Source organism: Apodemus sylvaticus, chromosome 2, assembly GCF_947179515.1.
Source record: "Apodemus sylvaticus chromosome 2, mApoSyl1.1, whole genome shotgun sequence".
Taxonomy (NCBI): Eukaryota; Metazoa; Chordata; class Mammalia; order Rodentia; family Muridae; genus Apodemus; species Apodemus sylvaticus.
Window position 1 is genome coordinate 82311239 of NC_067473.1, and position 12062 is coordinate 82323300.

A 12062-nucleotide genomic window follows, 5' to 3' on the forward strand; every position below is an offset into this window, starting at 1 on the left:
CCCGAAAGTCCCATAAGCCCCCTTCTCTTCCCCTGTCCTCCCTCCCACCCCTTCCCAGTTGCCCGTTCTGGTTTTGCCGAATACTGTTTCACTGAGTCTTTCCAGAACCAGGGACCACTCCTCCTTTCTTCTTGTATCTCATTTGATGTGTGGATTATGTTTTGGGTATTCCAGTTTTCTAGGTTAATAACCACTTATTAGTGAGTGCATACCATGATTCACCTTTTGAGTCTGGGTTACTTCACTTAGTATGATGTTCTCTAGCACCATCCATTTGCCTAAGAATTTCATGAATTCATTGTTTCTAATGGCTGAATAGTACTCCATTGTGTAGATATACCACATTTTTTGCATCCACTCTTCTGTTGAGGGATACCTGGGTTCTTTCCAGCATCTGGCAATTATAAATAGGGCTGCTATGAACATAGTAGAGCATGTATCCTTATTACATGGTGGGGAATCCTCTGGGTATATGCCCAGGAGTGGTATAGCAGGATCTTCTGGAAGTGAGGTGCCCAGTTTTTGGAGGAACCGCCAGACTGATTTCCAGAGTGGTTGTACCAATTTGCAACCCCACCAGCAGTGGAGGAGTGTTCCTCTTTCTCCATACCCTCTCCAACACCTGCTGTCTCCTGAATTTTTAATCTTAGCCATTCTGACTGGTGTAAGATGAAATCTTAGGGTTGTTTTGATTTGCATTTCCCTAATGACTAATGAAGTTGAGCATTTTTTAAGATGCTTCTCCACCATCCGAAGTTCTTCAGGTGAGAATTCTTTGTTTAACTCTGTACCCCATTTTTTAATAGGGTTGTTCGGTTTTCTGGAGTCTAACTTCTTGAGTTCTTTATATATATTGGATATTAGCCCTCTATCTGATGTAGGATTGGTGAAGATCTTTTCCCAATTTGTTGGTTGCCGATCTGTCCTCTTGATGGTGTCCTTTGCCTTACAGAAACTCTGTAACCTTATGAGGTCCCATTTGTCAATTCTTGCTCTTAGAGCATACGCTATTGGTGTTCTGTTCAGAAACTTTCTCCCTGTACCGATGTCCTCAAGGGTCTTCCCCAGTTTCTTTTCTATTAGCTTCAGAGTGTCTGGCTTTATGTGGAGGTCCTTGATCCATTTGGATTTGAGCTTAGTACAAGGAGACAAGGATGAGTCAATTCGCATTCTTCTGCATGCTGACCTCCAGTTGAACCAGCACCATTTGTTGAAAAGGCTATCTTTTTTCCATTGGATGTTTTCAGCCTCTTTGTCGAGGATCAAGTGGCCATAGGTGTGTGGGTTCATTTCTGTATCTTCAATCCTGTTCCATTGATCCTCCTGCCTGTCACTGTACCAATACCATGCAGTTTTTAACACTATTGCTCTGTAGTATTGCTTGAGGTCAGGGATACTGATTCCCCCAGATTTTCTTTTGTTGCTGAGAGTAGTTTTAGCTATCCTGGGTTTTTTGTTGTTCCAGATGAATTTGATAATTGCTCTTTCTAACTCTGTGAAGAATTGAGTTGGGATTTTGATGGGTATTGCATTGAATCTGTATATTGCTTTTGGCAAAATGGCCATTTTAACTATATTGATTCTACCGATCCATGAGCATGGGAGGTTTTCCCATTTTTTGAGGTCTTCTTCCATTTCCTTCTTCCGAGTCTTGAAGTTCTTGTCATACAGATCTTTCACATGTTTGCTAAGAGTCACCCCAAGATACTTTATACTGTTTGAGGCTATTGTGAAGGGGGTCATTTCCCTAATTTATTTCTCAGCCTGCTTATCCTTTGAGTATAGGAAGGCCACTGATTTGCTTGAGTTGATTTTATAACCTGCTACTTTGTTGAAGTTGTTTATCAGCTGTAGGAGCTCTCTAGTGGAGTTTTTTGGGTCACTTAGGTAGACTATCATGTCGTCTGCAAATAATGATAGTTTGACTTCTTCCTTTCCAATTTGTATCCCTTTGACCTCCTTATGTTGTCGAATTGCCTGAGCTAGTACCTCAAGTACAATATTGAAAAGATAAGGAGAAAGGCAAGCGGATCAATGGAATAGGATTGAAGATCCAGAAATGAACCCACACATCTATGGGTACTTGATTTTCGACAAAGGAGCTGAAAGCATCCAGTGGAAAAAAAGATTGTCTTTTCAACAATTCGTGCTGGTTCAATTGGAGGTCAGCATGCAGAAGAATGCGAATCGATCCATTCTTATCTCCTTGTACTAAGCTCAACTCCAAATGGATAAAGGCCCTCCACATAAAACCTGACACACAGAAACTAATCGAAAAGCAACTGGGGAAGACCCTTGAGGACATGGGAACAGGGGAAAAGTTCCTGAATAGAACACCAATAGCCAATGCTCTAAGATCAAGAATTGACATACGGGACCTCATAAAACTACAAATTCTCTGTAGGGCAAAGGACACTGTCAAAAGGACAAAACGTCAACCAACAGATTGGGAAAGGATCTTCACCAACCCTAAATCTGACAGAGGGCTAATATCTAATATATACAAAGAACTCAAGAAGGTAGAACCCAGAGAACCAAATAACCCCATTAAAAAGTGGGGTCCCGAGCTAAACAAAGAATTTTCACATGAAGAACTTCGGAGGGCTGAGAAACACCTTAAGAAATGTTCAACATCATTAATCATTAGGGAAATGCAAATCAAAACAACCCTGGGATTTCACCTCATACCAGTCAGAATGATGGCTAAGCTCAAAAACTCAGGAGACAGTGGGTGCTGGCGAGATGTGGAGAAAGATGAACACTCCTCCACTGCTGGTGGGATTGTAAGATGGTGCAACCACTTTGGAAATCAGTCTGGATGTTCCTCAGAAAACTGGGCATGGTACTTCCGGAGGACCCTGCTATACCACTCCTGGGCATATACCCAGAGGATTCCCCAGCATGTAATAAGGACCCATGCTCCACTATGTTCATAGCAGCCCTATTTGTAGTAACCAGACCTGCAAAGAGCCCAGGTGTCCAACAACGGAGGAATGGATACAGAAAATGTGGTATATTTACACAGTGGAGTACTATTCAGCCATTAGAAACAATGAATTCATCAAATTCATAGACAAATGGATGGAGCTGGAGAACATCATACTAAGTGAGATAACCAAGTCTCAAAAGATCAAACATGGTATGCACTCACTGATAAGTGGCTATTAACCTAGAAACGTGGAACACCCAAGAAATAATTCACATATTATATGATGTCCTAAATGAACAGAGGAGTGGCCCCTCATTCTGGAAAGACTCAATGCAACAGTATAGGGGAATACCATAACAGGGAAGTGGGAAGGAGTAGATGGAGGAACAGGGGGAAGGAAGAGGGCTTATGGGACTTTCGGGGAGTGGGGACCCAGAAAATGGGAAATCATTTGAAATGTAAATAAAGAATACATCAAATAAAAAAATGCAAAAAAAAATGCCTCACAGAATCAACCAAGCAGGGATCTCGAGGGATCACAGAGACTGAAGGAACAAATAGGGACCCTGTATGGGTCTGAGCTAGGTCCTCTGCATATTCATGATACTTGTGCAGTTTGGGTGTTCTTGTGGGATTCTTAACAGTGGAATTTGTGGGGGGGGGTGGTGGTGGTGGTGGTGGTGGTGTGTCTCTGATTCTTTTCCTTATGCTTGGGGATTTATTTTTCTCCTGGAGGGTTGCCTCATCTTGCCTTAATAAGAGGGTTTGTACCAAGTCTTACTCCAACTTGCTATACTATGTTCAATTAATATCCTTGGGAGGCCTTCTCTTTTTCTTCTAAGGGAAAAAAGGAGTGGATTTGGGACAGGAAGAAGTTGGTAGGGACAGATTGGAAAGAGAGGAGGGATGGGAAACTGAAGATGGGAACTAATGTATGAGAGAATAAAAGTAATAAGAATTAGGAAATAGAATTAAAACTACAATTGTATCTTAAAACCATTCTTGGTGATTTGTATTAAATTAAGTCATTTTCAAAAGAAATACTTAAAAAGTCACCTTAACTAAGAAATTCTTTCAAGTAACCCCAGCTTCAGAAGAACATTTATGATATGAATTAAAATGGAGCAGAAATCTTAAAAGAATGTATGATACCACAAATTTTATTTAAATCATGTAAAAAAATCTTGCTTTGCTACTTGAACTATTAAATAGTTTAAAATGAATCTGTTTCATTAAAAAAGAAATAATTGAGACTAGACCGAAATAGTTTCTTACAAGTATTGCTAAGTCCATTTCCAAGGACTACAAATACCTCCTATTACCTCCATGAGCACCAGGAATATAATCATGCTGGCTTAACACTCATACTTATAAAATAAAATAAAATAATAAAATAAAAAATAAAATAAAATAAAATGAATCTTTTTTAAAGAAAAGGAAAAATTATCACCTTGAAAAAAGTCTGGTGGCATTTTTGCCACAAGTTTTTCAGTGCTTTTATTATTCTGTTATCAGAACTTATTTGTACCAAAGGAGTAATTGTGGGATAGGCATTCATTACAAACTTCCGAACAGTCAGGATGAGTGGGTCATACCTCCACAATAGGACTGAAGTAGATGAGATGATGAAGTCCACCCAGTACATGACCACAAAGAAAACCACCAGCAACAAGATAATCTGTGTGGCCTTCTTCTCAGGGGACACTCTCAGGTGTCTCATGCTATGAAGATGCTTGCATTGCCTCTGATGTCTAAATAAGATAATCAGCATGTATGTGCTTGTGGTCAACATGACTCCTACAAAAAGCACATCTCTTAAAGTTGTCACTGTTAACATCAATCCCCCGATAATGCTGTTCATGGGAAAGTGTGAGCAGTATTCAGTGACCTTCATCTGGTTGGTGTCACTCACATTGGCATGAGCACCAATAGAGAAGAGCTGGTTAATGCCGAAGGATAAACTTAAAGACCAAAAACAGAAAAAAGCATAGGTGATGTATTTTTTTAGTTTATGTTTAAACTTTGCCAACAGTGAGGCACTGGGACTGATAGTGACAGCCTGGACCACACTCAGGAGGCAGGTGATGCAGATAGAGAGGCCTCTCATCACCCTGCTTATGTAAAAAGTTGCCTTACATTTGAAGCCATTCTCAATGCTCAGTAAGTCTAATATGTTTGTAAGCCAAATATCCCCTGCACTGAGGAACATCATTATGTGAACAAAGGTCAGGTGAGAGGAGATCAGGTCCATGGGCTTATGTTTGTCACCTAGGATTATGAAAATATAGAAAGTCAGCAGAAACATATTGGCTAGGAGTCCTAGTCCAGATTGGAAATAAAGGACATTCTTGATTGAAGACATAAATGGAAAGTGTATTCATCTTAAAAGCATAGTGGAAGTCTATTTCATATATCTGAAAAAATAGATTATATATCAAACTTATGAGTTGCTTTACAGTATGGTTGTATAGTCATTCTATTTTCTCTACTAATTTTTACTAACCTATATCTTCCACTTGTTTGATGTTTCATACTGGATAGAGCCTACATTTCTGTATACCCTCCAAGTATCTCCTATAAGAGAGAATATTATGGACAATAAATGCATTTAGAGTCACATCTACAATCTGTGTTTCTGTATTGCATCTGAGTATCATATCTTTGAAATCCAATCCTATTGCTTTAAATGGGCTCATTTTACACTTAACTACTAAACAGTAGTAATGAACATAAAAGATCAATCACATTTGCAGAAATGAACACAAAGTTCAGTAAGCTGGAGGAAAATCAGAGAATATATTCAAAAAATCAGATGATAACAAATCACATTGTATTACTATGCTCTATTTTGTAATTATTCATATTTTGACTCACAACTCTAATGAAATCCCAGTCATAATTCATGATAATATGACAGTTTTAATTATCAAAAGCTCTATCTTAATTCATCTTTTCTTAATGTTTTGTTTTGCATGAAATCTTACATTTTCAGAGTCTAGAATTAAAGACATAGATATAGTAGAGGACCATTAGTGTATCTTCCAGATCCAATGAATTATGTTTCGTTGTTCTAAATGGGCCTAGATGGTTTTCATTTTCATTCCTATCCAATTTAAACCCTTTGTGAACTCCAATTCATGATTAAGGAACTATTTCTGAGGTGTCAAGAAAGCACAATTTTTATACCTTTTTTGGGGAGGATAGCTGGGTAAATCAATAACAGGATGGCCCTTTTCAGCCATCCATGTTGCTATTTCCCCTAACTCCCTCCATTGTTTGTGTTTATCTCCCTCCCCCTTACCTAAGAACCCACCCATTTCCCCATTTCCCTCTTTGATCAATTGTGTCCTGTTGCTACTCCCCTTTACCTTCCTCCCCACTTCTGTATTTACTTGCCTCATTACCCCTAAGGAGCCCTGTTTATTACGTTTTCCTGATCAGATACTTTTAGCCTGTAATTCTCTCCATTGTTCCCACTCTCACCACTACCCTGAAAATTCTCCCATTTTGCTTTTCTGGTTTCTCTAGTTACTACAGGCTACATATTCACATCTGAAGATGTTGAGCTGGGAGCCTCCAACAAGAGACAATATGGGATGCTAAGACAAACCCAATTTTGCATGCATTGTGACAAACATGAAGATAACCATATAGTAATGCTGTTTGGAATTTCTGTTTAAAATAGATTCATTTCCATGTACTGGACACAAGGCCACAGTGCTATCATACATCACCAGCCACCAGACATTCTTTACAGTTCCGCTCAACAGTCTTAGCTTTGGTGATTGTGTGAGTTATTTGGTCTGGTTACCTGTGGCAGTTTATTATTGGATTGATTTAATTCAGTACCATAATATTAGCTTTGTGATAAAGAAGTAGAAAATGCCTGTCCTGATTCAGAGCTTGTAGGAAAAGTGGTGCACAATTATATTTTCAAGTTCACTCAAATATTTCACATATGTAGACAGATACAAGCTTATTATAAAAATAATTCAGCAGTTAATGGAAGAGACCATCCTATAAAATCCCCATGAATATATGTTGATATATCACACATTTTACAGTTCCATGATTTTTGCTTCTAAAAAAATCTTAGTCTAGTAAATTAATGGATTCTTCCCAATTTTCAGAGCCACATATCTAAGTCTCTCATCAATATACATTTACAGAATATGTAAAGTGATGCTCTGTGATTTTTTAAAGCTCCATGATTAGAAGTTAAGAGCACTTTTTACCTTTTCAGTGGGCCTTGGTTAGATTTCCAGCAATGACATGTTGAATCACGACCATCTGTAACTCTAGATCTGGAGTATTTATTGCCCCGTATGATATGACATGACAGTGGTACACAGCCATACATACAAACACTCATATATGTAAAATCAAATTAATATATCTTAAATAAAAGCTTCTGGATAATACTTTATTCAAGACTTGGTCTCCACATTGAAAGAACCATTGCCCTTTTTGAATTTTAAAATTGCAAATGCACAAACTATATATGTATAAAATTTTTATTAGTTATACATCTATAATTTATTAAAATTCATCATGTAATGCAAGTAATATAGAAGGTAATGATATATGGCCAAAATATAGTAATTTTAGTGATTTTCCCCAATGGTATATAATTTTTAAACTTTCTTTTTCCTATCCCTTGCTCTGTAAATGTTAATCACATATTAAAAAAATCTTCTAATTGACCAAGTGACATCTTTCTTTTGGTTCGCTGGGTATGAGAGTATAAGAAATGGACTCAGAATCAAAATACTATGCAGTGTGCAGACAGTATTCTCTATAGACCTGCATCCAAAGTGACAAAGGGTTGTTTTCTCTGTATCTTCCACAGAAACTACTTTACCTTTTCATTATCTCAGAACTAGATTTTACAGCAGTCTTGTTTTATGAATTTATGTTGATCTTTACTTTTTCCAATGTAGAGATTTAGCAATCTAGGGAACATACTAATAAAGTAGATGACAAGTATCAATTTTACTTTAAGTTTTAATATATGGAGTGAGTAGTAACCAAAAACCTGCATGACTACTCAGAGAGAACATGAAGTGAGTATGTGACTTCCAGGTGACAAGAGACATGGTGTTAGTTGATGTACTTTCCACTGTTGGCAACAAGAATATGTCTTCTGGAATCACAGGACATAAAGACCTTATCCACCCCAGTTAGTTCCATGCAATCTTTATAAATTGGAGGACAGTAGGAATAGATACTGATCACTTATTAAGAAGGCATTAGTTTATAGATATTACCTGATCCTCTTAAATAAATTAAATGGATGAATTATATGAAAATTGAGTTTTGGACAGGAAACTGTAACAAGAATATTACAGTTTCATACTTACAAGACAGGTCCTATGAGATGACAAAGTAGCAATAGAATTGTCACTGTAGAGACTGGGGAAGCAATCATCCTTAGAGCTTCACAAGTCATACAGTGTGAGTTTGAGAAAGATATGAAAATGTTCATTGGAAAATTATTAACATCTTTAAATATAGAAAAACAGATATAGTTAATTTTATTTGAGTAGAAATGAGAGAAGTTGGTGAAATAAGAGTGACTTTCTAGAAGAAAATGTTAACATTTCCCAGGTTTATTTTTCTGCTACAAAAGAAAAAAAGAATCAAAAAAGGTAATGAGTAATGTGTGAAAAGTCATATGAAATAGGAACTGGAGTACTGAGTTGTTAATATCCCACAAATAAATGTTCAGTACTGGTGGCCGGAGGCAAATGTGTCCAATGGAAACAATCAAAGGTTAATGCAAACAACTGCTGTTGAGTGATAGATCCAGGAACAGTGCTGCATCAATTTATATTTGTGGACCATAGCATATATCCATGTAACCTTGGCCACTTTTGCAACTGAGGGTCAGAAAATGACATTACCAAGCTAAGTGAATAAACATAAACTTCCATATAATGTTTGAAGCTGAAGCTATGTGTGCTGACAGACAATACTTGGGATGTTTATACATTTACATGGAGTAAAATAATAGAAAATTAAGAATGGTTTTTATATAAGTATAAATATATTTGCCCCAAATCCCTTGTATTATTTGTGCTTTCATTAAATGCTAAAACTGTACTTTTAGTGATTATTTCTGTAGTTCAACATTAAATGTTGATGAAACTAGAGTTAACCAAAGAGCCTATTGATCAAAAATTGTACTTGGTAACTAAATAAATATACCTGTTCCTAACACTTCTAATGAAAATGCCATAAAGATAATTGTACCACTGTCTTAAACATGTTTGTGATATGGATATACCTAGAAGCTATATGATTATATAACTAATTCTAATGCTTACCTATATAATTTCATAGATGTAAGACCTGAAAAATTTCTTAGTCAGCTTACCTAATTTCCCACATAACAAAATAGTGCATGAACAAAAGTATTTAAGAGACATTCTCCAACGTTTTACTTGTATATGAAGTATATTCATTGTAAAGGGGATGGATTGCATGACATATTCCCTGAATATATAATACCTATTGACCACCTTTACCCTATTAGTCTCCTCTTTCTCTCTATCAATATTTCATCTATTTCTACCAGGCCTTGTTCTTCTTCAGAATAGTCCCATTCCATTGTAAGTTATATAACCAGAGAACTAAGAGAAATCTATGTTCTAGTAATCATTACACTAATACCTTTATGTCTACAAGCATATGTTGTATGCTTGTTATACAGAGTGGCTCAAAAGCAATCTTCTAAGCAGAGAATTCTCTAATCATTTATTACAGAAAATAATGCTTCCTTCTACCACTAACTTATAGCTCTCACTATAATGAAGAGTAAAGGAAACACTCACCCAGCTGGGCCTTTGACAAACATCCTTGTAGAATGAGGCCCTAAGAAGTAGTTATAAGGTAGAAATGTAATCATCTCATCTCCCTTAGGCCCATAGTTTTCATGTCATCTGGACAAGGCAGTTCTGACCGTGAGGTTGAGACTCTCAATTGGAAAAGTGAGCATCCCTAATTCCAGGAAAACAGTAGAGTAGTAACAGCTGAGCTCTGGGTTTTCTATGTATGAGTTATTCTCTCCAGGCAATATCTGTCTGTATGAATTAACTGATCCCAGTCATTGTGAACAAGACAAAACTAACAACAATAATATCCCTCTTAAAAGAAGTAGAAAACAATTTCAGATTCCCCATGGTTTCTTTCCTGCTTCCAAAACATTCATGGTCCCCTCCATACATAATTATTTGTCACTGTCTTTAGTGACTCACTTAATAATTAACAACTCATTAGATAAATTTAAGAATATGTCACCTCCTCCAATTTCTTTTAGGAAAAGTAATCATTCTTACTGAGCACATAGGATTGAGACAATGTATTATAAGAAAAAAACTGTGCTATTGGGGTTGGGATGCAGCTCAGTTGATAGGCAGCATGCCTAGAAAGCATTTTATATGTGGGGACCATGAAACAAGTTGAACCTTCAAGTTATGGGCGCAAGTGGGGAAAGTCTTGGAAATATAAAGGATACAAGATGCAAACCTAAACAAAATAAAGGCAATATAGACCAAACCAATAGCCACTATCAAACTAAACATAGAGAACCCTAAAGCAATTTCCCCTAAAATCAAGGAGACAACAAGGTTGCCCACCCTCTCTGTATCTATTCAACATAGTACTTGAAGTTCCAGCCATGGCAATAAGACAACTAAAGGAGATCAAGAGAACACAAATTTAAAAGGCAGAAGCCTTGTTATCACTATTGGCAGATGTTGTAATAGCACACATAAAAGACCCCCAAAATTCTACCAGAAAACTTCTAAACCTGATGAACACATTCAGAAATGTGACTATTCAAAGTCAACTAAAAATAATGATAGCCCTCCATATACAATCAATAATTGGGCTGAGAAAGTAATTAAGGAAAAAAAACACCCTTCACAATAGCCACCAATAATATAAAATAATAATAATAAATAATAAATAATATAAATGTAGGTAACTCTAACCAAGCAAGTAAAAGTTCTGCATGAGAAGAACTTCAAGTCTCTGAAGAAAGATATGGCAGAAGATATAAGAAGATGGACAGATCTTCTATGCTCATGGATTGGTAGGATTAGCTTAATGAAAATGGCCCTATTACCAAAAATAATCTACAGATTCAGTGCAATTCCCATCAAAATTCCAACACATTTTGTAACATATCTTCAAAGAAGAATTCTCAATTTTACATGGAAAAACAAAAATAACCAGGATAGCTAAAACAATCAGTAAATGTACAGTTAAAGTCCATTAAAATTAAGATAATTCTTGAAGTGTCACCAACTCCGATTTCAATCTATGTTACAGAGCAATACTAAACAAATCTCATAGTACTGGCTTGAAATCAGACAAGTTCATTAATGTAATGGGACTGAAGTCCTAGAAATAAACCCACATAACTATGGACACTTGACTTTTGACAAAGAAGCCCAAACAACAAAATGTAAAAAAAGAAAACATCTTCAACACTTGTTCCCTGAATGTCTGCCTGAAGAATGACAACAGATCCATATTTATCACTCTGAAAAAAACACAAGTCCAAGTGTATAAAAGACCTTAATTTACAATCAGATATAATACACTAAGTCTAATAGAAAAGAAAATGAGCCACTTTTTTGAACACATATACAATGGAGACAAATTCCTGAACAGAAAAACATTCTCTCAGGCACTAATATCAACAAATAATAAATTGAACCTCATGGTACTGAAAAGCTTTTGCAAGAGACAAAATATATTCCTATAAAATGGGAAAAGCTCTTCACTAACAATGCATCTGACAAAGGACTAATATCCAAAATACACAAAGAACTCAAGAATTTAGACACCAAACAGCCAAATAAATGAATTAAAAAAGTAGGGTAGGGAGTTATCCAGATAATTCTCAACAGAGGAATCTCCAATGACCAAGAAACACTTAAAGAAATGTTCAACATCCATACTGATCAGGGAAATGCAAATCAAAACATCTTTAAGATTCCATCTTACACCTTTCAGAATTATTAAGATCAAAATTGCAAGAGACAGCACATGCTGGTGAGGATGTAGATCAAGGGGAACACTCCTCCATTGATGATGGGAGCACAAACTGGCACAACCACTTTGG

At 36.5% G+C, this 12062-nt stretch overlaps 1 pseudogene; it reads right to left on the bottom strand.

Moving 5' to 3' along the window:
• Window positions 1-4355: 4355 nt before the first annotated feature.
• Window positions 4356-5321, bottom strand: LOC127678661 (putative vomeronasal receptor-like protein 4; annotated as a pseudogene).
• Between the last annotated feature and the right edge of the window lie 6741 nt (window positions 5322-12062).